This window comes from Nannobrachium achirus (assembly GCF_963921795.1).
Source record: "Nannobrachium achirus genome assembly, chromosome: 1".
Lineage (NCBI taxonomy): Eukaryota > Metazoa > Chordata > Actinopteri > Myctophiformes > Myctophidae > Nannobrachium > Nannobrachium achirus.
The window spans coordinates 70,594,706-70,618,635 of NC_137810.1; positions in this window are offsets into that span (position 1 = coordinate 70,594,706).

Sequence of the window (23,930 nt, forward strand, 5' to 3'; positions counted from 1 at the left end):
GATTAATTATTAATAATAATAATCATCATCATCTTTTCTTCTCTTTTTTTCATTCCAAATCATCTGTTGTATTTGCTTCAATATCTCTAAGCAACATGTGAATGAAATGTTAATGGGCCATGATGTGTCCTGCATGTATCCTTTTTATTTCAGGTTTCCATCACAGATGGAATGCCCGAGTAGGCCGGCGGCACCCGTCCATCTGGGTCTTCATCAGGAAGATGAAGGACGAACAGAGGCTGGTGGAGAGCATCTGCGAGCAGGCTGAACGCGGGGATCGCCCACCCACCCAGCGGCTGAAGTGGCGCCGTTTGGACGAGAGGTTTGAGAGATATTCATACTGAGACAATAATAAAAGTGGGCATGGTACAGTGGACTACAGTGCACTTATTGTGCACACCAAAATGTGTTCACCTATGTATTTATAATATTAATCAGTGGTGTAAAGTAACTAAGTAGGCCTACTTATACTGTACTTAAGTACAGTTTTGAGGTATTTCTACTTTACTTGAGTATTTCCAGTTTCAGTAATTTTACTTTTACTCCACTACATCTCAGAGGCAAATATTGTACTTTTACTCCACTACAATTATTTGAAAATTTTACTTACTACTTACTTTGCAAATATAAATTATAATATTATTATAAAATATACTTTAATCCACTTTAGCCTTATTTTATACCGATGCTATTTGAAAATAGATGATCTACAAGCTGATGGGACACGTTGTGAGCTTGTAAATGTGCTATTTCCAAATATGTTGTACTTTTACTTTTGGTACAAGTACATTTTGAATTCCAGATTTTTACTTGTAACGGAGTGTTTCTATATTGCAGTATAGATACTTTTACTTAAGTAAAACATCTGAGTACTTTTTCCACCACTGATATTAATGAACTAATTATGTTCTCCAACAGGCTTAAGCTGCTCCGACGCCAGTACCGCCGAGGAGGAAGAACCATCGAGCAGTACTGGAATGCAGTCCAGCACTGCATCCATAATTTTGTCTAGTTTAAGCTGCTCGAGGTGTCCGTCCGTCCGTCCGTCCGTCCGTCCGTCCGTCCGTCCGTCCGTCACACGTCACACTTTTGCCCTGTTCATATCTCCGCAACCGTTGCCCCGATCCATGCCAGATTTTGCACACACACTCCTTACCTGCCAAACTACAACCTCCAAGGACCCCCGGAGCTCCAGGGACCCCCAGCTCCCTCGGGGACCCCCAAGTGTAAAAAATGAGCACATGTGCAAAAATTACCAAATGACCACCCCAACGGGGCTGCTCACGGGGCATTCCCGGGGACCACCCACTCCTGGTGCTCCAGAACGGATGCAAAAGTGGTGGCGCCCCCAGTGGAGGACCCCCTGCCACTGCAGCTCACATAAAATGCCGTAACTCGGGCTAGGAGCGACCGGGAGAGCCGGGGCCGGTACCTATTCGTCCGCCTTGGCGGCGCGGAGACCCCACCCCTCATTTCTCACATGGCCCTCTAGCGCCACCATGAGGCCCATTCAGATTTTGCCCTAAAATCACGAAAATCACTACACAGTATGTCTACACTCAAGTCATCAACATGGACCAGGAAGATTTTGGAAAAACACATTTTTGCTCTATTTGTGGAGATAAGTGACCTACGGTCGCTTATCTCCCGATTAGGGAGTCTTACTGGTTATTATTATTATCAGTGGCATCAGTTCAGCAATGGCAAAGATGGGAGTCCTCAAGGAAAAGAGGCATATATTTTGTATAACACGGTTCTATTGTGAAAATAGCAGATCTACATGATCTAGATCGTTTTTTGTTTTGTTTTTTGTTTGTTTTTTTCTGTCTGAAAAAAACGAGTTTTGTCAGTTTTTACACAGGTTTCTTGGGCTGGATATGGCAGCCTGGAATTGTTGTTTAAGTGCAGCTAAACTTAGCATGTTAGTAAACGTGGCACATGCATTGCACCTGTGCAGCTGACCTACAGAACTGCATCCATCATTTTGTATAGTTTATTATTATTATTATTATCAGTGGCATCAGTTCAGCAATGGCAAAGATGGGAGTCCTCATGGAAAAGAGGCATTTATATTTTGTATAACACGGTTCTATTGTGTAAATAGCAGATCTACATGATCTAGATCGTTTTTTGTTTTTTTGTTTTTCTGTCTGAAAAAAAAAAAGTTTTGTCAGTTTTTTACACAGGTTTCTTGGGCTAGATATGGCAGCCTGGAATTGTTGTTTAAGTGCAGCTAAACTTATCATGTTAGTAAACGTGGCACATGCATTGCACTTGTGCACCTGACCTACAGAATCTGGGAATTTACCATTTTGTCAAGATGGGGAGAATACAAGTGTGAAGAATATAATTATAATACCTTGTTAAAGAGAACATTTTGTTATTTTTTATAAAGAGTTTTATCATTTCCATTTATTTATTTTATTTTTATTCTGTGAGGAAATATTGCACTTTTATTTCAATACAAGTATAGGCCTAAACTCATGTTTTGTATGTTTTTATTTTATTTTTATTTTTATTTTTGTATCCAATATAAGTGCCGATGTGAACCGGCTGATGTCATGACATGTCGACATATAAGGAAGAGTAAAGGCCCTTTTGACATGATTACCAGACTTAAGTGTAACAGAGTATTTCTTCATTGCAGTAGGCATATTGATATACTTAAGCAAAACTTTTCCACTGTGCAAATACGTTAACGATGTCCATCGTTTGAATGGGTTGAGCCCACTAATGTTGAGTCTGTATTCCAATCCGAAGGGTTTGCACTTTGAAGTGCGCATTTGAAGGGCTATGACGTCACTGGGCCGTGCCAAATAGCAATCTACAAGCTCACAATGCGTTGCGTTGCGACGCATTGTGAGCTTGTAGATCTGTGACCAGTGACGTCATAGCCCTTCAAATGCGCACTTCAAAGTGCAAACCCTTCGGATTGGAATACAGCTTTCTGAAGAGATGATTTCAGCGGGTGTTGCACTTGGTTTTATCCGGTTTTGGTTGATGTTATTACAGTTACCTACGTGTGTATTGACCCCCCACAACGGTGTAACAAGGAGCTGTGTGTGATCAGTAGGCTATAGCCTACATTTTTTTTTGGCAAGACACAGACGTGCACAAGCCTGCATGGCTAATCACTGCTGTTCACCCCCTTGTGTTAACATGGTTGGATAGATTTTAGTTGTGCTATATGCGCACAGACTCTACTGTTGCACAATCATTTATTTATTTATGTAGCCTATTGCTTGCTGCGCTATTAATAGACTTCAGTGACGGGCCGGCCGGGCTACACCAGAAAACGCGCATGTATGCCGTGCGCTGTCTGTGGCTGTGCGTGTGCGAGAGACCGGGGAATTTGCGCTGATTGATTGATTGACTGAAGAATTTATTAGAAGATTGCAATAGAAAAAAGTACAGTTTCAGCACAGTACAAATCACTGGTACAAGGTCAACTAAAAGGAGATCCTAGAAAGCCGAGGCTTATTTCCACAGCCACACTTTAAGTATATCATATAACATTGAATATATGACACGCATCTCTCCCTCCCCGTCTCTCTCTCTCTCCCCCCGTCTCTCTCTCTCTCTAGGGATAGGGAATTAGGGATACGCATTCCCTAAAAAAAAATTCCTCCTTGGTGTAGCCTTGGTGTAGCCTGGAGCTTTTACGCATACGCGAGCGTCTTCACCAGGCGTTTATTGCGCAAAATATAGATATATGAGACCCAGCGGCAGTTTGCCAGGCTATTAATTGATGATTTACGTATATAGGTCTATATATATATATATATATATATATATATATATATATTTATATATATATATAGAGAGAGAGAGAGAGAGAGAGAGAGAGAGAGAGAGAGAGAGACGGGGGGAGAGAGAGAGAGAGAGAGAGAGAGAGAGAGAGAGAGAGAGAGAGAGAGAGAGAGACACGGGGAGAGAGAGAGAGAGACGGGGAGAGAGAGACGGGGAGAGAGAGAGAGACGGGGAGAGAGAGACGGAGAGAGAGAGAGAGAGAGAGAGAGAGAGAGAGAGAGAGAGAGAGAGAGACGAGACGGAGAGAGAGACACTTTGGAAGCAGAACAGACTGCGCCTATAAACACTGTTCGAACGGTGTGAACGGAATGGACGATATGGACTAAATATTAAATAATAGCCTATAGGCTATTCGGAATAGCGGGGTCTTATATAAAAATTATAACCACCGCTACTCCGAACAATGGAAGTCTACGTTCGGAATAGCGGTCTTTCGGAGTAACGGGGTGTAACCGAAGGCAGCAACGTGTGAGTACGGACAGTTAAAAGATGAATTGATCCGTGATAAAATTGTACTGGGCATTGCTAGTGAGAGTACAAGGCGGAGGCTGTTGAGAGAAAAAGACCTCACTTTGATCACTGCTATTGAAGCGTGTCGTGCTGCAGAGCTAACCGAAGTCAGAATGCGAGTGATGGAAATGGCTACGGCTAGTAGCACACATGCTAGCGCACACAATAGTGAGACGCTACACTCCGTTGCTAAGCAACAAACCAGACATTACAAATCGTGGCGGAGCTATTCACCCAAAAAGTCCGACGCTGCCAGCGCCTACGCTTGCAAATACTGTGGCAACGCACATTCAAGGGGAAGAGAGCATTGCCCAGCTTTCGGGAAAAAATGCAGATTATGTGGAACTAACAATCATTTTGCACAAGTGTGTCAAAAAAGCAAACGAGGGAGCACTACAGGAAAGGTGCACTGCATGGATGAGGAGCTCTCAGAGCAGAGCAGTGATGGGGAGTCACAGTCACAGTTGTACACTGTTGAGTCAGTCAGTGCAGTAGGACAAACTAAAGGAAAGAAATGGTTTGTGACATTACGGTTCAACAACAAAGCACAGAGATGTCAGTTGGACTCGGGGGCCACATGTACATGTGACGTAATGACTCTCTCAGATAAGAAAAAACTTTCACCCCATGCAAAGCTTCGCCCAAGCAAAACCAGTCTAAGGCTGTATTCGGGGAAGCTAGTGAGCTCATTAGGCATTTTTGACACTGAATGTACAGTACGGGGTCGCAAATACAAGCTCTCGTTTGAGGTCGTGAAAAAGGGACAGCATCCTCTCTTATCGGGTGACACCAGTGAACGCCTTGGGTTTATGCACTTCACGATCCCTGAGGAGGTGCTAAAAGTTGAGCATGTAACCAAGGAAAACCCAGGCAGCAACGTTAACCATGCACTGCCCAGACCTCTAACAAAGGAAAATATAATCAGCAAATACAATGATGTGTTCACTGCACCTGTAGAATCTGTGCCCGGGGAAGTGCATTTTGACCTCGATCCTGAAATTCCAGCTGTTCAGTGCGCTCCACGCAATGTTCCCATTGCTATGAAAGCAGCAGTCAAAGCCCAGCTGGACAAGTATGAGGCTGAAGGTCATATTACTCCGGTCACAGAGCCTACTGACTGGATCAGTAATCTAGTAATTGTGAGCAAGCCAGAAAAACTGAGAATTTGTATCGATCCTAAGTTTCTCAATAAAGCTCTGCGGCGCTCACACTACATTATGCCCACTCTGGAGGATGTACTGTATAAATTGCCTAAAGCACGAATCTTCACCTTAGTCGACGCAAGAGATGCCTTTCTGCAGTGCAAGTTGGACAACGAAAGCAGTCTCATGACCACATTCTGGACCCCTTGGGGGCGGAAACGGTGGCTCAAATTGCCATTCGGGGTGTCGGTGGCACCTGAAGTATATCAAAGGAAGCAGCATGAGCTGTTGGCTGGACTCAGAGGCATAGAGCCCATCGCTGACGACATACTGGTCGTGGGCTGCGGTGACACGGACAAAGAGGCAGAGTCTGACCATGACACCAAGCTCCTGGCGCTGCTGGACCGCTGCCGTGAGGTCAAACTACGCTTAGGTGTCAAAAAGCTGCAGTTCAGGGTGCCGGAAGTTCAGTTTCACGGCCACATCCTCTCAGTGGCTGGGCTGAAGCCCGATCCAGAAAAGGTCAGGGCCATCATTGACATGCCCAATCCAACGGATGCCAAAGGTGTGCAGCGCCTCGTGGGCTTTGCTAATTATTTAGCCAAATTCATGCCGCACCTGTCAGGTGTTTGTGAGCCGTTGCGTCGCCTCCTGGATAAAGACACTCTCTGGCACTGGTTGCCTAAACATGAAGCGGCAATACAAGAGCTCAAGCGGCTGGCTACAACCATGCCAGTATTGCGCTATTATGATGTGACCAAGTCTGTCACTATTCAGAGTGATGCCAGCCAAAGCGGGCTCGGGTGCTGCCTCATGCAGGATGGACAACCTATTGCGTTTGCTTCTAGAGCTCTCACTCCAACAGAAAGAAATTATGCACAAATTGAGAAAGAGTGCCTCAGCATCGTTTTTGCCTGTCAACGGTTTCACCACTATTTGTATGGCCGCGATCTCATTACGGCAGAAACAGATCACAAACCCCTGATATCGATCTTTAGCAAGCCTCTCCTCAGTGCACCGAAGAGGCTTCAAGGCATGCTTATGACCCTACAAAACTACTGTCTGAAAGTCATCTACAAACCAGGGCAGGAGATGTTCATCAGCGACACACTCAGTAGGGCCACGGCAGATTGCACTGGCAGGGGGACGGCCTACCAGCGGCATACTATCTGCTCTATACAACAAGAACAAGAGGACATGCAATACGTAAACCAAGCAGACTTCCTTAACGTAAGTGGCCAACGGCTGGAACAAATCAAGAAGCACACAGAGCAGGATGAAAGTCTCCAGATGCTGAAATCTACAGTCCTGTCAGGCTGGCCAGAAGACAAGGTCATTTCGGATAATGCTGGACAATTCTCGTCACAATTTGCACGTTTTGCCTCAGAATGGGAATTCGAGCATGTGACCTCCTCTCCAAGATACCCCAGAGCGAACGGCAAGGCCGAGTCGGCCGTGAAGATTGCAAAAAGCCTGTTGCGCAAGGCCTTGCGTGATAACAACGACCCTTGGAAGGCAATATTACACTGGAGAAATACTCCGACTAGGGTTGCCACCTTTCAGAAATTGAAATAAGGAACACCTCTTCCGGGCACGCGGTGCGTGCGTTCCGTGCGCGTGGCACAGCCGCCGGCCGGCGAAAAAATGCAGTCCCAAACCCATGAAATGCATAGAATAGTTATAACTATAACACACAACATGGTATAACCTATATTGTTTTGCAGTTTGAAGTGGCCAATTGTTTCTAAAATATGAACAAGTTAATTGTGTATGAAATAAAGCAATGTATGAATGATTTGAACCTGGCTCTTGTATTGGGTCACTTGGTGGTCAGTAAAGAGAAGGTAGTCAAGAAACCATTAAGTCATATAGGCCTACTTAAAGTTTAAAGTGCTTTATTAGCAACAAAGATTAAACATTTTTTACTTTAGGCTGAATAGGCTTCACTAGCCTGAACCTGAGCATAGCCTAGTTAAAGTGCTTTATTAGCAATGAACATTGAACATTTTTACTTTAGGCCAGGGGTAGGCAACCTTAGGCACGGGTGCCAACATTGGCACAGGGAAGAGTGATCACCGGCACTGGTAGAAGTGTGAGAGATAGATTTTCTATTTTAAAAACAAATCTTTTTTTTTTTTACGTGGTCAATTAAATGAAGTTAGCTCATTTATAGCATATAACATCTTGCACAAAATGTTAACAATGTCCTGCCAATCAAAATATGTCAAAATATTTGTCATTAAAAAAAATAAAAAATAAACGTGGTCAATTAAATGAAGTTAGCTAATTTATAGCAAATTACATCTTGCACAAAATTCTACATTCATTAGAAAACAAATTAGAAAATTACAAATTGTAAAAATTGTAAAAAATTGTAAAAAATTACAAATTAGAAAACAAATGTCTAAGAAGTGGTGAAAATAACCAATCTACAAGCTCACAATGATGTGAGCTTGTTAAGTGTGCCTGCCATGCAATGCAATGGCAAAACACTTATTGTAATCCGCCATACTTAAGTCATTAAGTGTGCCTGCTATGCAATAGCAAAACACTTATTGTAATCCGCCATACTTAAGTCATTAAGTCTTTCGCCACGAATTTCTGCACGTAATAACTGCCGCACAATTTACGCCACCGCCGCAATATATACATCAAAACGTGCGGCTCGGCCGGGAATGGTGTGCTATTACTTTTCTTTCCGATCCGCGTTACCATTGCGACGTAATTCGCAAAAAACGACGCCAAAAAACCCCATTGACTTAGAATGGGGGAAACTTCGGCACGTAATAACTGCCGCACGATTTACGCCACGATTTTCTCAATTTTTTTTTTCTCAAATTTTTTTTTTCTCAAAATTGTTTTCTCAAAATTATTTTTTTCTCAAGATTTTTTTTTCTCACATTTTTTTTTCTCAAGATTTTTTTTTCTCACAATTTTTTTTTCAAAATTTCTTTTTCTCAAAAAAGTTTTTTTCTCAAATTTTTTTTCTCACAAAACAATTTTTTCTCAAAAAACTGTTGTTAAAGTGCGACCCGTGATAACGGCCAAAAATGCTCCAAAACGCCACTAATTAGTCGAAATGGCTGACTTCCTGTTTGGTTTCTGATTGGCTGCTGGCCTTGTGACGTGGGTAGAGCTGCGAGGGCCTGGTCATCGCTGCTTGCAGCTTTAATTCATTAATCGTCCATGACCTTAATTGGGGCCTATTTCGCCAAACAGGAAGTGCCCCTCACCAAACAGGAAGTGACCCTTGATCTCGTGAACCGTTTGTCATACAGACACGCGGGTTGCGTCAAATGAAATAACGCTAATGCTAACACCAACCGCTACACAAGGTTGCACAGACTTAGCGAGCTGCAGGCACACTTAAAATTTCTTAGAAATTTTCTCTTCTAGTTAATTAAGTCTTTCGCCACGAATTTCTGCACGTAATAACTGCCGCACAATTTACGCCACCGCCGCAATATATACATCAAAACGTGCGGCTCGGCCGGGAATGGTGTGCTATTACTTTTCTTTCCGATCCGCGTTACCATTGCGACGTAATTCGCAAAAAACGACGCCAAAAAACCCCATTGACTTAGAATGGGGGAAACTTCGGCACGTAATAACTGCCGCACGATTTACGCCACCCCCGCAATATATACATCAAAATGTGCGGCTCGGCCGGGAATGGTGTGCTATTACTTTTCTTTCCGATCCGCTTTACGATTGCGATGTAATTCGCAAAAAACAACGCCCAAAAACTCCATTGACTTTGAATGGGGGACTCCGAAAAAAACCCAGAAACTTTGGCGCCACATAACTCTGCCATACTTTTGCCTAGCAACGTCATTTAAAATGTAAAATGCTCACACAACTTTGGTCTTTTTCCGACCAATAGGGATGAGCTGTAATTGATTAAGCCTCGCCCCCTCTTTAACAGGAAGTGCCCTTCACCAAACAGGAAGTGCCTCTATAACTCATGAACCGTTTGTCGTACAGACTTGCGGCTGGTGTCATACCTTTTCTTTTTTTCTCAATTTTTTTTTTCTCAAATTTTTTTTTCTCAAATTTTTTTTTCTCAAATTTTTTTTTTCTCAAAAAATTTTTTTCTCAAATTTTTTTTTCTCAAATTTTTTTTCTCAAAATTTTTTTTTTCTCAAATTTTTTTTTTCTCAAATTTTTTTTCTCAAATTTTTTTTTTCTCAATTTTTTTCTCAAAATTTTTTTTTTCTCAAAAATTTTTTTTTCTCAATTTTTTTCTCTAATTTTTTTTTTCTCAAAAAATTTTTTTCTCAATTTTTTTTTTCTCAATTTTTTTTTCTCAAAATTGTTTTCTCAAAATTATTTTTTTCTCAAAACTTTTTTTTCTCACATTTTTTTTTCTCAAGATTTTTTTTTCTCACAATTTTTTTTTCAAAATTTCTTTTTCTCAAAAAAGTTTTTTTCTCAAATTTTTTTTCTCACAAAACAATTTTTTCTCAAAAAACTGTTGTTAAAGTGCGACCCGTGATAACGGCCAAAAATGCTTCAAAACGCCACTAATTAGTCGAAATGGCTGACTTCCTGTTTGGTTTCTGATTGGCTGCTGGCCTTGTGACGTGGGTAGAGCTGCGAGGGCCTGGTCATCGCTGCTTGCAGCTTTAATTCATTAATCGTCCATGACCTTAATTGGGGCCTATTTCGCCAAACAGGAAGTGCCCCTCACCAAACAGGAAGTGACCCTTGATCTCGTGAACCGTTTGTCATACAGACACGCGGGTTGCGTCAAATGAAATAACGCTAATGCTAACACCAACCGCTACACAAGGTTGCACAGACTTAGCGAGCTGCAGGCACACTTAAAATTTCTTAGAAATTTTCTCTTCTAGTTGATCTGCTATTTTCACTAGTTTGAGAAAGTCTGTGAAAATGTCTCATTTCTTTTTTGTGTCATGGCATGGGCTAAATGTTTGGGAACCACTCAGGCTACTACTGACATGATGACATCTTAAATCATAAATAAGGACATCTTAACATGACATGAATGACATCTCAAATCATAAATAAGGTCAATATGTCCCATACCGAATCAATCTCAGGAGCTGTTTCAGGTATGAAGAACTGTCTGCGACACCGCTCTCTGGGTCTGCTGTGTTCTTATATTTCGGGAATGTGTTTCTCCTCTCTCATGCTGTCTGATATCAGACACTCCACCATGTGATACAGAGAACGTTCGCCGACATACTCTGCAGTTCGCTTTATAAACGTCTTCACTGACGCTGTCAAGCCACGGGTTTGTTTCTTCCCACTCGCGTCTGTACCTTTGTAGCCTACAAAGGTACTCCACCGCCTCAAAAAAAGGACAGACGCCGGTGGAGTATTGAATTCAGACGACATTTTTAAAGCGCGCGGTGTGCCTGATCTGCCTGGTGTAAGGAGGAAGTTCGACTGTAACTAGGCAACGGTGATTGACAGCGACATGCAGTGCATATGCAGACAGGGGCCCTGCTAGCGGAGATCGCAGGAGAGGAGAGGAGAGGAGAGCGTACAGCCGCAGCGACTTTTGCTGTCTTTTCCTGTGTTTTATTTCATTCATTATTGTTAAATTCTGTGTTGAGGTTTGTGTGACAGACCTTTATGGGGCATTTGGTTAAATACGGAACAAACTGCGTTCCGTATTGGTTCAATACGGAACGCATCTTTTAATTGTCCAATACGGAACGATTCCGTATTATACGGAACGGGTGGCAACCCTAACTCCGACTGAGAACATGGACAGCAGCCCGGCACAAAGGCTCCTGGCTCGTCGACTGAAGACATCCATTCCTGTGACCAACCGACTCCTTGAACCGATTGTGGTGCAGGGGGTTACAGAAAAGCTGCGTCACAAGAGGCAGATTGCCAAGTCTTTCTATGACCGGACTGCACGGGTCCTGCCGGAACTGGAGGTCGGCGAGACTGTGAGAATGAAGCCCCTGCCGGGTGACAATACCCGGATATGGAGAGCTGGGACCTGTCTCGGAAAAGTAGCGCCTAGATCATATCTGGTGGACATTGATGGCTCTATCTATCGACGCAACCGGGTCGACCTGAGAGTAGCGGAGTCATCCGCTGCTCAGGCTATCTGCAGGACAGCTGTGGATCTGGACTGTGGGGCACACGAGTTGGAGCCGGCCCACAGTGGGGCTGCAGAGACCGTAGAGATGTCTCCAACTGTGGCCGAGCCAACCGTGGCCGAGCCAAGCCCTGTTAAGGTCACGCCAAGGGCCTCGACCGGACTTATAACACGCACCAGGGTTGGACGGGTGTCAAGGCCACCAGAGAGACTGGGGTATTAGCATAGGAGGCACGTTTGGAGAATAAGAAAAAAAAAAGGAAAAAAAAAATGGGAAGAAAGAAAAAATGAATATGTAAAGTATTGCAATGTGGGGTCACTGGGGTTTGCATGCCTAGGTATATCTGGGGGGGGCTTACTTTGGAAAAGGAAGATGTTACAGGGTTTGCATATCGATGCGATCAGTGATCTACTGGTATGACTTGTATGAGCATATAGCCTAGGTGTGGGCTTGTTGTATCAGATCCATTCAGTATCAGTTAATACAGAACCTGTACCTGACCAGTGTGTCTGTCGTTCTTATTCTACCAAGCACACTACACTTTCAAACAGCCTACTCGACCCCAGTACCTGAGTAAGAGTACAGACACTCTACACAACAAGTAAAAGTAGCTCAGTCAAATGTTACTTGAGTAAGAGTAAAATTGATTTTAAATGTAAGTATTCAAGAGTTCATGTTTTTAACCCATTCAGGCCTAAGAGTAAGAGCACATGTATTAATGGATGAATTATTGTCTTTTTTTCACAATTAATTTATGGACCTTGAACTAGGGCATTAATGAACTGTGATTTTTGCAAGTCGACTCGACTCAGTAAAAAGTTGAGTTGAAGTCTGACGACATCACATCACACAGGACCCCCCAATTATTTTGGGGGGGTCCCCAGATGATTAACTTAATGTGAAACATTGTTTTCTCACTCAGCCGTAAACAAACCAACATAAAGTTTAAGTGTATAGAGGGTATCTTCACATTTCTAAAGTGACAATTTAAGGACTTTTTAATACCTCTAAAATGACAGATTAAACATTGTCAAAATTGTCAAATATATAGAGCCAGAAATTGTGAAAATAGCAGATCTACATGCATGTAGATCTGCTATTTTCACAATAGAACGTTTTTTTTTTTGGCAACTTCGACTTTCTTTGGTGGGTGTCAACTTGTGTAATGAAGTTGACTGAGTCGACTTGTCGACTTTTTCGTTAATGCCCTACTAGTCGGGGACCCAGTCCCCAAAAATGGAGAGGACCTATGATGTTCTGCCGTACTTTTTATTTCTGTTTTATCTATTAGTTTGGCAATTAAGGTCCACAGAATGAGAGGCCTGCTCTGCCGGAAAGTTCGCGAAAAAAGGTTAGAGGCATTTTTGTGTAATAAAGCCTTCATGTTTCTTAAAGTGCTCTTTAAGTTGTGTAAAATGTCAATAAATCATTCCCAGATACACAGAACACATGTGTGAACAACACCAAGTCAAGAAATAATCTCCCAAAGCCTTTCCAAATATTTTATAGCCATTTTATGTACAAAAATGTACCCGTTTCTTGCATTTTTCCCAATAATTCTATCTTTACTTCAATTGTAATCAACTTTGCCATGGCTTATGACATCAGGCAATGTTTCATCCTTTTCAGCAATCTTTATAGTTATTCCACACAAAATATTATTAAAATCAACCCTAAATTAAAGGAACTGTGGTGATTTTATTACCCTTATGCTCCGAATTCATTTAGACTTTTTTTTGGCAGAAAAAAACCTGTACCCCCTCAAAAAACAAAACAAACATGTAACACAACAAATTCAAGTATTTTTTTTTATCATAAACAGCTGTTATCTTATACAGTATATGCATTGATAAAACAGGAAATTAAACATTTAGCTGAATAAAATCAAGATTATGATATCTAATATCACGAAAATGAAAATAACTAACGATTAACTCATTCACTGTCACTGTCCTCAATATGAGTTCAACTCGTGAACATTTGTTTGGGTCCCCAGTGCAGAGACATGCAATTACACACTTGACCCCGGCTCTTGCACATGAGCCTCTGGTACACTTGCTCTTCTTGCAGTGGCAGTATTTGGTGCGTTTATATTCTGCAGGTTTGGCATCCTTCAGCATCATGGTTGCCACTGACAAGCTCTCTCCCAAAGTTGGTTGCAACAGGGTAAGTTGGCTGAGACGTGTGCTCGTTTACATACAGCCAACTGATGCAGGGCTCTGTAAAGGTGTAATTGGAAGGCATCTTCAGGAGGTGGAAGACAACGTATGTCTCCTTTGATGTTGCCAAAAAGATGAGCTCGCAGTGCTCGCAGTACAACATCTGCACCACGAACGGGCTGTAGTTGTTGTGGCTACTGAGTGACACAGATGTGATCATGATGTGCATATACTACATCACACACATGGATGGCCTACATGAGTTATGGGTAAAGAAGATGGACACTTACCTACCTGCTCATGCAATTGTGGATGCCCTGGCAGTGAAGTATGATGTTGAAGCTTTAGATCTTTCATGCATACTCCTCAGCAGCTACATACTGACTGGATGTGACACAGTGAGCTATCTTTACAGAAGAGGAAAAAGGCGTGCCTACAAAACTGCTGTTGAGCACCCAAAAGTCCTTCTGCCTCTGTGCCGATATGGAGACTCTGGGGAAAGTCTGGAAGTTACAGAAGATGTTGTGACGGTGGCTAGACGATACATGGTTTCACTGTATGAGAGGAGTGATTTCAGTGGTAATCTGGATGCACTGCGAGCTCATCTTTTTGGCAACATCAAAGGAGACATGCGTTGTCTTCCACCTACTGAAGATGCCTTCCAATTACACCTTTACAGAGCCCTGCATCAGTTGGCTGTATGTAAACGAGCACACGTCTCAGCCAACTTACCCTGTTGCAACCAACTTTGGGAGAGAGCTTGTCAGTGGTAAGCTAGTGGCAACCATGATGCTGAAGGATGCCAAACCTGCAGAATATAAACGCACCAAATAAGAAGAGCAAGTGTACCAGAGGATGCTCATGTGCAAGAGCCGGGGCCAAGTGTGTAATTGCATGTCTCTGCACTGGGGACCCCAACAAATGTTCACGAGTTGAACTCATACAACAAATGTTCACGAGTTGAACTCATACTTGAGGACAGTGACAGTGAATGAGTTAATCGTTAGTTATTTTCATTTTCGTGATATTAGATTTTATTCAGCTAAATGTTTAATTTCCTGTTTTATCAATTCATATACTATATAAGATAACAGCTGTTTATGATAAAACAATACTTGAATTTGTTGTGTTACATGTTTGTTTTGTTTTTTGAGGGGGTAAAGGTTTTGTTTTCTGCCAGAAAAAGGCTATATGAATTCGGAGCATAAGGGTTATAAAATCACCACAGTTCCTTTAATTTAGGGTTGATTTTAATAATATTTTGTGTGGAATAACTATAAAGATTGCTGAAAAGGATGAAACATTGCCTGATGTCATAAGCCATGGCAAAGTTGATTACAATTGAAGTAAAGATAAAATTATTGGGAAAAATGCAAGAAACGGGTACATTTTTGTACATAAAATGGCTATAAATCATTTGGAAAGGCTTTGGGAGATTATTTCTTGACTTGGTGTTGTTCACACATGTGTTCTGTGTATCTGGGAATGATTTATTGACATTTTACACAACTTAATGAGCACTTTAAGAGAGGAAACCTAGTTCATATCACAGGGTCAAAAAATGAAGGCTTTGTTTGTTACACAAAAATGCCACTAACTTTTTTTCGCGAACTTTCCGGCAGAGCAGGCCTCTCATTATGTGGACCTTAATGACCAAACTAATAGATAAAACAGAAATAAAAAGTACGGCAGAAAATCACAGGTACCCCTCTTTTCTTTGAGCTTTTGGCCATGTGGGTCCCCGACTACTACCTTGAAACTCTTGTTTCAGAGAATTTTAAACCACCTGTACTGATGTACATACGTTGAGCAACTATGTTATACAAAGCCTGCAGAAACACCTCTAAAAACTGTAATAAAATGAATGGGATCATAAAAAAGGACAGTTGTGTCATTCTCACGTTTTATTAAACACCCCCCGCACACACATCACATCAGGCAAGGCATCGCTATCTCCCCCTCACACAAGGTCCATTCATTGTTCTGCATTTGAGCCACGGACCACCATTATGAGATTTAGCCTCTCAGAGCCAAGATTTGTCTTGTCCACACTAGGGCATAACGAAAAAGTCGACAAGTCGACTCTGTCGACTTCATTACACAAGTCAACTCCCACCAGAGAAAGTCGAAAGTCGAAGGTATATATAGTTATATATAAAAAAAAACGCACTGTTTCCAGGTATGTCAAATATCATTGTGTGATTAAAATGTGATTAATTGAGATTAATGTATTACAAAGCCTGCCTACTGGAATCAGTTTTAACCCTGTCATCGCAAGCGCAAGTAGTTAGCGCATGCACAAGTAATTTAGTTTTGGGTTAAAACTGATTCCGGTTTGGTAGTTCCAGCCAAAATGTAGTCCGTTTTTACTACAAAATAACGTAGGATATCATCCGGTCTAGACCGGATCAACCGACCTTTTTAGTAAACGAATACCAGGCTTTCCCCAGAAAGCCAGGTGACGCGAGGTTATCTCTTAAAGACACTGATCACTATAAGATAATCACAATTATTTTACATATTCCTCAGAATCCTTTCCCTTCATCTGTATGAATTAATCTGTTGAAAAACAACATTGGTTTTGCTTAAAATTGGTTTTGGTCAAAATTGGTTTCTAAAAGTCCACAAGGTCACAAGCTCACTTGCACTATAAACTATTTGCACTATAAAAGCATATTTAAAGTATTAAAAACGTAATATTGCCCTACAAATGATGTATTAAGATTATTGTTAACAGACATTGTCATTGTCATTAATTTGTGTATTTAAGTCATCATATCTTTCTTCTAGTGCAATGTTTGGTAACAAACATTGCAAATGCAATGTTTGGTAACGAACGTTGTTCCAACGTTCAAAGCCAAATACTAAACAATATCATTGTTTGTATGATAATGAATCAGCAACTAAAATGTAATGATGGAGTCACTCCTAGAAGTGTTCAGTAGTTGTGGATGTTTCTCGTTTGGACCAAAGAGTTCTTGGCTGCTGAAGACCAAGAACTAATTATTTATGTAAGAACAACCTATTTTAAACACTTATGGCTTTTTATATGTATCTGACTGTGCCTGATTGATATGAACTTTTTCTATTTTCATAAAATAAAATGCTTTGTAAACATCCTAATCGTACTCTGTCTTAATAGATGTAAACTTTAATTAAATCTTTAGCTCAGTCTGTGATTAATAAATGCATTATGATGTTAATAATAGGACATTATTTGATGCTCTATCAACAATACTATTAATATTTTATTAAATGGTTCCAGTAAATATATTAAAAATGTCCTTGACATGAAACAGTTTGAGCGCCAATAAGACACCAGACTCATTTTACCAGCTTTTTTAATCTTGCCATAATAGACTGTCATTCAAAAGTATGCAATATTACAGAATACTAAGATATTATATTGTACTGTCATCAGGAAACTCTGTGCTATTCTTCTGCCATAAACACAATGATCAATACATGATGTCATACAACGTCATACTGTATTATAATACTGTATATCGTCCAAACATGTAAAAGAAGATTAATGTTCCAATGTTCTGATTTAACATCAGCCTGTTTTACTGCAGTACCTTTGTCAACCTGTAGGTGTCCTACCAGACCACAGGAACATAACATAACAACTATTATAAATAATATCCTATTAACACAACATAAGAAAGGGGAAGGTCTCATGACTCAAACCTTGATCTAATAAATTATTCTCTTGAACTTACAAGATCGAGGCACGTTTGTTTTCATTCTTTTCTCTATGAACTATACGCAAGGCCAGTGGTTTTCAAAGTGCCCAGGGGTACGTGTATTTTTCATTCAGTAGGTGGGGGTAAGTGGGGAACATAGAACCTGGGGAACATAGAACCTTTTTTTGCGGGGGTAAATAGGGAACATAGAACCTGGGGAACATAGGAAATGAGCTCAGTACGGTGTTTCTCAAACTGGGGTCCAGGGACCCCCAGGGTTCCAGTGGGTTCTAAATGGACCCTTACAGGTCCATGTGTTTCCATTTATTCACTCTCCAGAACCAACCGTCTCAGTTCAGTCAGTGTGTTGGTTTTTGCATGACTTTCATCATTGACTGATTATTGTTGTTATCACTGAAGTGTAGTTACCCAATGTGACCACAGGGTGGCATCTCAGTGCAGCATCATGTAGCAAAAAAACAAACAAAAAAAAACAAACAAAAAAAAAACATTATATTTAGTTTGCCTGTTTGTGCATGTTTTTTGTTCTTGAAATTACTTAAAAAAAAGCACATGTACAAGCTTGTGATGTGCTGTGAGCTTGTACATCTGCTATTTGTGAATTATACAATAGGTTACAATTATTGTGGCTCTAATGTTCTAAGCCATTGGTTCTCAAAGTGAGGTCTGGGGACCCCCAGGGGTCCTTGGGAGGGTCCCCAGGAAAAGTAGTTAACATAGCATCACAATCAATTGAACCACTTTATCCATTGTTATGTTGGCTATCCAAAAATAGCAGATCTACAAGCTCACCACAGCTTGTAGGGGTTTGAAGATATTTGAAAAAAATATCGAAAATATTTAGAATAATTGTGAAAATTGTTTAAAGGAGTAGTTCACCACCAAAATGTTTTTTTTTTCTTTCTATTGATTACCCATGCCATGGAGAGTAGAGTTCAATAATATTTTTTGGTTTTTGTCACATTCCTAAGACAAAAATTTGATTCGAGTAAATTTACCCCCATTGATTCCGGATGGTGACCCGTTTCGAAACGGGTCACCATCCAGAATGAATGGGGGTAAATTTATTGTTATCACATTTTTGTCTTAGGAATGTCACGAAAACCAAAAAATATTATTGAACTCTACTCTCCATGGCGTGACTAATCAATAGAAAAAAAGTCATTTTGGGGCTGAACTACTCCTTTAACACAAATGCTCTCTTCTGGGGGTCCCTGTTCAAAATAATTTTCAGATGGGGGTCCTCGGCCAAACATACATTTAGGGGTCCTTGGCGGCATGTAAAGGTTAGAGAACCAAGACTTAAAGGACATCCCTCATCTTACAGGATGTCATTTGTATAAACTGTAGATGTGAGTGGACTAGGATTTTCTCACTCTTATGCCAGTGTGCCAGTGATCAGTGATCAGTGATCAGCCTCCAAGGCTTATTTTTAGTTTGGGTTTAGCTTATAACTTTATATCAATTTCACCACTTTTGCAGTAAAATGTTTTTATACTAGAATCCATGTCATGTATGGGAGGCCTTAGAGAGGGGGAAAAGCTGTGTTGTGTTTGGTCCTGTCTTTCTGTGTGTTTGTCTCTGGTCTGTTGCTGTTGGACTGGTTTGACTCACAGAGAGATGGGTGCAGTCTGGCACCATGCCAAGAGCACTTGAGGACGTTTAGGTGTGTGTGTGTGTGTGTGTGTGTGTGTGTGTGTGTGTGTGTGTGTGTGTGTGTTTGTGTGTGTGTGTGTGTGTGTGTGTGTGTGTGTGTGTGTGTGTGTGTGTGTGTGTGTGTGTGTGTGTGTGTGTGTGTGTGAATGGGTGAATGTAATGAATGTGTGTCAGTGTGTGAATGGGTGAATGTAATGCACAATCTTTGTAAAGCGCCTTGGATGTTATCACTGGCCCTGTGGCTGTACACTTCTCTAAAGCAGGACACTGTCTCTATGCTTAGATACACAGGTATCGAATCAATACAACTACCACGCAGAGGGGGAAACATTAATAACATGCTGTTAAAACAGGAACTTTTTTGGATTCACACATTGCAGACTCTAGCTCCTAAGGGCCTTAATGAGGACTACGATATTAGACCCTTCCTATAGGGGGTCTCTGCTGGATTTGGGCCTATATGGATCTGGGTACTGACCAGGCGTGTCGTTCCCTGGATTTTATCTGAAGCCAACACGGAAGTCAAAGTTCCTATGATTGGCCGCTAGTTGCGCTGTTTTCCCCCTGCGAGGTACCAAAAAGAATTATTCTACATTGGATCCCATTCATTTTCCCCTTTGATTTTCTAACCTTAATACACATCGTCATACATACTTTATGGTTCCTATCGCTAGTTATCGCTAGCCTTTCAATCACCATCATATGCGTTTTGTCGAAATTTGGTCCAATGTATTTTAAAATAAATTATAAAGTTGCGGGGTGGGGGCGGGGCCGACTTCTGATGAAACTGATCTGCGGCCAGCCTGCATGCACTGATGCACAATTCGGTTACCCAGAGCAGAGCAGATCTAACAACTCGTCGTAATGCGACGCACTGTTAGCTAGATCGGTTTATTTTGTACAACGGCGTGTAAACATTTTTACAAAATAAATCTATTATACAAACCCAGGTTAGTGAGGACATAAATAAACACACATATATTCTCTATAATTATATAAATGTTAAAACATCGTTTTTGTTAATTCGCCTACAATGTATTTACTCTTATAGGCATATCAGCCACAAATACACGACTTGGTATTTATTTATTATGAAGGCTACCTACTGCCCGATTGTGTAACAAGCCTATATAATACCACCAAAACAATGCGTCTTTATTTGTTTTTTCTCGTCATGATTTGTGCAAGTATGGCACGCCATTAAGCTAATAGCCCTACATATTGTATCGACACCAGACAACATATTATCAGTGGCCACTTACAGCCAACATAGCCTATGTTCTAAGCCAAGGGAAGCCTATATTATTTTATAAACTCCTCTTTAACATTGGCATATGGCATTCTTGATACTTTGTCAATCATATGCCTACCACAGACTTACTTTACATTAGGCCTACTTCAGACCATTTATCAAATATTTCATGTAACATTTTGGAAACTGAAAACAGCACTTTTTATATGAAGTTGCATGTCCTGCTATCCTGTATAATTGCCATACCTCATATACCTGTTGTTGGAGCCAGGATGGGAGATCTCGGTCGGGAGCTCTTTTGGAATTTGAAGTTGGTCATAGCAGACTTCGGCGACGTGATGTTATGGCAATTATCTGGCTTTTTGTAGGTTTAGAACGGCTATTAGGTAATAATGTATTTCTCCCAAGTAACCACTCGTATATAAAGTGGTATAGCCTATAATATAATATAAAACTAAAAAGAAACACTCAACATTTAGCCTCACCAAATGGTATTAATTAAAACATTTGAAAATAACACTGAGGCTACAGTATAATTGTCAATAGAACAGTCTGCAGCACGTCAAACTAAGTTTAATAGCACTTACATTCACTCACACATACAAATGTCACACAAATTTGCATAGGAACGCACACAAATAGACATAGGTTGATCTCACATTTTATTTCAAAAATATAAACCACAATGAAATTGACTGAATCAAAGAGGAGGAATATGCTGAATGATGTACTACTGTAAAAAAACTCAATCAAACAAAAATGACATGAATCAAGCGCATTTACGATCGCTGATTGAAATAACCTCTTTAGCCTCCTGGAATAATTAACCCACGATACTGCATGTCAGCTCAATAATTAGTTCATGAATCCATTCGTGAATCCAGCTTCTCTTCTACTGTAGGCTACTTAGCATGTCACAATCACAGACTGTAGTCACAATGTACAATTCATATGCATATTGCATCCATTCCTACATTAATCGCATTGTTAACATAGGTGTCAAATTGTTGTCAGCTTTTGTTAAGAGGTGTGACTGAGAACTATGAATGCAACTATGAACAATGAATGCAACCTCAGTCCTATAAACATCACAAATCCCTGTTAATAAATATGAATAAACACATGCATATTTCTCTGGACGAATGCCTCTTTGCTTTGTGAAAAGTCTAGTGGACAACTAGCCCCATATAACCTCGAGACACAACAGTATGCAGCGACGGGTGAGGTTCTATATGGGGCTAGTGGACAACTGGATTATTATAAGACCCAGCGGAACTACACGGGCACTTTCAAAATGGAGTCCTCAACAAGGCTTCCATGCGGGGTACAGAGTCCTAGACGGCCCGGTCAGGTTAGCGGTAGCCTCGGGAACCCAGGCTTGGTTAGCGGCGGCTGCAGCGGCTACTCCAGAGTCCAAACGTTTCGGTGCTCAAATCTCCGTGGCAAAATTAAAAAGTTATTCGGACATTTACTGTCACTGCGGTCCGTCTGTGTCAGCCATACTGGTTTTGTTTTTCGCTGGCTGGCTTGTGTGAGCGGTCCACGTTCTCTTCTTCGTCTGCTATATTTTCGGCAGAGCTCAACACATTCTCCCATGTATCTCTGCGGTTGCACGTGACCGTTGGCAGCCAATAGCTTTCCTTATGATTCCTGGGGTACCATTCAAACAAAGATGGCGACACCCATACAAGGGGGAAAAAAAACTCATTTTGGCTGCATAGAAAGCAATGGCGTCGCTCTGTCCATGTTTTTCTACAGTCTATGGTACTGACAGACACAGTGTTTGTGTTTGTTGTCTATTTCTGATGTTCATACATCTGGTGTTTTCTTTTTTCAATTGAAGTACTGCCCTGTTTGTTTATTTCCTCTAGTATAACAGTCTCTCCTGTGTATATTGTAATTGCGACCGAAGGTCGCATATACTCTGAAGAATCGTGTCGCTTGAGTGTCCTTCCTTCCTTCCTTCCTTCCGTATCCTCGTGACCGTCCTTCCGTATCCTCTGTGATGTCAGTGTGATGTCAGCGAGTTGTGACATCACTTCCTGTACAGGGCGGCTACACGAAATGTGGATAACACTATATATGGAGATAGTCCAGTCCATCATGTCATATGGGACTACCGTCATAGAAAGTAGCCATTGTTAGGCCGGAGTCATTGGCTGTCTAAACATGGATATGTGGATAACACTATATATGGAGATAGTCTAGTCCAATATGTCATATGGGACTACCGTCATAGACAGTAGCCATTGTTAATCCGGAGTCAATGGCTGACTGTCTGTACTAGAGTTGTGCGGTTTTTCGGTCTTTCGGTTTGATACGGTGTTATAAAATGTTGACGGTCTCGTAAGCCAAAACCGAAAACCGTCACGTGACATGTGCGCCACTGCCGCATCTGCCGTGTTTACGGAAGCAGCAGAAATCACTCCTGAAGGAGGAGAGGAGACACAGAGATAATAGTAGCAGCTGGACTGGAGGGAGACCTGGTCTCTAAAGAAATGCACGAGGCTTAGCTTGAAGCTAAACACGGTGGATCTACAAGCTCACAACACGTTGCACGGTCGACGAGCCACAAGCTTGTAGATCAGCTATTTTTGTATGCCTCTCGTCTCCTCCAAGGCTAAAGGAACGGGGCTAAAGCGCTAGCATGCTAACGATTTAGCCACGTTCCTTCAGGAGGAAAAACAACAACAAACGTAGGCTAAAAGTAACAATTATGTAACGTCAGTGAATCGATGCAGAATGGCACGCGGCTGTATGCAAGCAAATTGTCTTATATTAATCTAAAAACTTTTAAGAAGTCTTCTACTCATCAGTGTTTACTATGCAGTGTGTGCTGTGCGCTTGCCGCTTGACACAGCACCCAGTACAGCGGCGTCAATTCAGAAAAAGCTAAGGTATGGCAACATGACTGGTGTCTTGCATGCGCGCCCTCGCGCGTGTGCAAGACACCAGTCAAGTTGCCATACCTTAGCAACGGGCACGATTACAGTACATTTTATTATTTCCCCCTGTAGCCAAGGGTATGGCAGCTGCTATAGCTTGCCATACCCAATTGACACCTCTGACCCAGTACTGCAGCCAGGCAAATGCTTCAGCGTTTGTCAATCTGTGGGTCGAGACCCCAGAGAGGTCCCAAAATGATTTTGGGTGGTCCCCAAATGATTAACTTAATGTGCAACATTGTTTTCTCACTCAACTGTAAACAAAACAACAATAATATAATAAAATAATAGTTACCTATATTATCCCGCGGGGGAAATTCAGATATCGCAGCCCAACCCAGCTGCTTTTTTTTTACATACAGTGTAGTGACAAGGACTTTTTTAACCTATGACAAATTAAATTGACTTGGGCTATTTACAATTTATTTTAGTATAGCCCAATAGTATTTACTGCATTTTTTTCTTTTCTTTATCACGTTAAAATCTATACGATTGTAAAACCGTGTAAAACCGTGTACCGGGGTTTTGGGGGGGGCCTAAACCGAGGTTAAGAAAAAATGGAAACCGCACAACCCTAGTCTGTACAGGAAGTGATGTCACATGACATACTTTTTATGCCCATATATGAGTCCTAACATGGAGATGTGGATAACACTATATATGGAGATA